Source organism: Neovison vison, chromosome 10 (genome assembly GCF_020171115.1).
Source record: "Neovison vison isolate M4711 chromosome 10, ASM_NN_V1, whole genome shotgun sequence".
Classification (NCBI taxonomy): domain Eukaryota; kingdom Metazoa; phylum Chordata; class Mammalia; order Carnivora; family Mustelidae; genus Neogale; species Neogale vison.
In genome coordinates, this window is record NC_058100.1 from 5,119,054 (window position 1) to 5,122,441 (window position 3,388).

A 3,388-nucleotide genomic window follows, 5' to 3' on the forward strand; every position below is an offset into this window, starting at 1 on the left:
TCTGTGGTTAGCTTTTTGAGGACCCACTAAACGATTCCCCATTGTGACTGCACCATTTTACATTTGTACCAGCAATGTGTGAACATTCCAGGTTCTGTACATCTGTCTTTTCTTTTTTTTTTTGATAACAAAAAATTTGATAGCAACATTTGTCATTTTTTTTCTTTTGATAATAGTCATCCTCATCGATGTTAAGTAGCATCTCATTGGTGGTTTTGATTTGCATTTCTTTAATGATTAGTGATGTTGAGCATCTTTTCATGTGCTTATGGGTCATTTGTTTATCTTCTTTGGAGAAATACCTATTCAAGTCCTTTGCCCCTTCTAAAATTTGTTTGTTTGGGTTTTATAGTGGTTGCTATTGAGTTGTAGGAGTTCTCTATAATTTCATTCAGTAATGTTTTATAATTTTCTGTGTTTAAGATTTTTTGCCTCCTGGCTAATTTTATTCCTAAGTATTTAATTCTTTTTAATGTTATTGTAAATGGAATTGTATTGTTAGTGTATGAAAACAACTCTGTTTTGTGTGCTCATTTTGTATATTGTTATTTTGCTTAACTCATTTATTAGCTCTAATAGTTTTTTTAAAAAGATTTTGATTTCTTTATTTGACAGAGAGAGAGATCACAAGTAGGCAGAGAGGCAGGTAGAGGGAGAGGGGGAAGCAGGCTCCCTGCTGAGCAGAGAGCCCAGTGCGGGGCTTGATCCCAGGACCCTGAGACCATGACCTGAGCTGAAGGCAGAGGTTTAACCCACTGAGCCACCCAGGTGCCCCTAGTAGTTTTTTATTAAGATTTTATTTATTTATTTGACAGACAGAGATCACAAGTAGGCAGAGAGGCAGGCAGGGCAGGGGGAAGCAGGCTCTCTGCTCATCAGGGCTCGATTCCAGAACCCTGAGATCATGATCTGAGTTGAAGGCAAACGCTTTAACCCACTAAGCCACCCAGGCACCCTCTACTGGTGTGTGTGTGTGTGTGTGTGTGTGTGTGTGTGTATGTGTGATCTTTAGGGTTTTCTATATATAAGATCATGTCATCTATGAACAGAGATCATTTCACTTCTTCTTTTCCAATTTGGATGCCTTTTATTTCTTTTTCTTGCCTAATTGCTCTGGCTAGAACTTCAAATACTATGTTGAACAGAAATGGTAAAAACCAACATCCTTGACTTCTTCCTTACCTTAGGGCAAAAGCTTTTAGTCTTTTAACTTTGAGCATAATATTAGCTGTGACTTTTTCATATATGGCCTATTATGGGGCTGAATTACAGGTGTGTGACTTAGGGATACAATTAGTCATTTCGGTGGAAGCCAATAATAGACATGGAGTTATCCAGGAATGACCTGGGGAGGACTCTCTTCTCTGAATGGCATAGACCTCTGTGAATTGCATGGGAGACTGGCAAGGCTTTGGGGGATTTTGTACCAGCAGAAATGCTGTCAGCTTGGACTGAAGGAGACAGAGACAGAACTAGATGAAGGACGGCCACGGTATTTCTGGAATTCTACAGGACAGACCAATGAAGTTATCCAGTGACAAAAGTGTGTTATCCTTCCAGAAAAGAGAAAAAGGGCAGGACTGATACTACCACTATGGGCCCTAGGGCACAGCTCAGGGGTCAGGACTGCTTTCAGTTACAGAGGGGTGGGACCATTGGTGAAGGTGGAGAGGATGAACCTCGTTGTCCCAGAAGGCAGGGCCACCCAGGGGGACCAAAGAGCAGAGCATAGAGCCAAAGAAGATTACTCCCATGGCTTAAAATCTAATAAAATCTGCCTTGCTATGTTTTAGACTTGCTTGGGACTTGTGACCCCTTTTCTTTTTTCTATTGAGGTGTAATTGACATATAATTATATTAGCTTCAGGTATACAACATGACTCCGTATTTGTATATAATGGGAAATAATTGCCACAACAAGTCTAGTTATTGGTCACCATACACAGCTACAATTTTTTTCTTGTGTTGAGAACTTTTAAGATTTATTCTTAGCAACTTTCAAATATGCAATACAGTATTATTAACTACAGTTTCCCTAAGTACATGCCCATGACTTCTTTATTTTGTAACTGGAAGTTTTTATCTTTTGAGCTTCTCCCACTTCACGCTCTCCTCATGCCCCCACCCCAACCCCAACAACCACTAGTCTGTTATCTATATCCATGAGTATTGTCATAATTTGAAAGTTTGTTATCATCATAATTTGATTGTTTGTTTGTTGTGTTTTAGATTCCACATATAAGGGAAATCATAGCGACATCATTGGTCCTTGAAGGCGTTATGCTAAATGAAATAAGTTAGACAGAAAGACAAACTCCATGTGATTTCGCTTATGTATGGAAATTAAAAAAACAAAACAAAAAATGTGACTCCTTTTTTCTCTTTCTCCCTTGGGAGTCGGCGTATCTATCCTTTGCTTGTCTCACCATTATATTGGGAAAGCACATAGCTTGTCCAGTTTTACAGATTCACGACTGGAGTTAAATATTCTCTCAGGATAAATCATACCTTGAGATTCCCACCTACCTGATTTAGATGATATTTAAATGAGATTTTGGATTAAGAATTGATATTGGAATGGGTTAAGACTTTGGGGCTATTGGGACAGAGTAAACACATTTCACTTGTTAAAAGGACATGGATTTGGGGGATGCAGAAGGCAGAATGTTATAGGTTGAAATGTGTCTTTCCAAAATCTATATGTTGAAGTCCTAACCCCCAGTATCTCAGAATGTGACTGTATTTAGAGATAAGGTATTTAAAGAGGTAACTAAGTTAAAATAAGGTCATATGGGTTGGCCCTAATTCAATAAGCTTGATGTCTTTATAAGAAGAAGAGATTAGAACACAGACATGCACAGAGAGACCATGGGAAGACACAGGGAGAAGAAAGCAACCTGCAAGCCAGTGAGCGAGGCCTCACAATAAACGGACCTTGCTGACATCTTAATTGCAGAGTTCTAGCTTCTAGGATTGTGAGTAAATACATTTCTCTTATTTAAACCACCCAGCCTGTTGTACCTTGTTATGGCAACCTTTGGCAAACTAATACATGTGAAGGAAATTTCCTTGTATTTCTATTCTGTTCACTGTTTTTAAATCATGACAAGGGTATTGAATTTGGTCAAAAAATTTTTTTGCATCAGTTGAGATGATCATATGGGGATTTTTTTTCACCCTTCATTCTATTAATCTGTTCTATTGCATTCATTTTTTTTTTTTAAATGTTGAACCATCTTTGCCTCCCAGGAGTAAATCCAAATTGGTCATGATATATAGTCATTTTAATGCGCTGCTGAATTTGGTTTGCTGGTATGTTGTTGTTAATGCCTTAGGGGCGCCTGGGTGGCTCAGTGGGTTAAGTGCCTGCCTTTAGCTCAGGTCATAA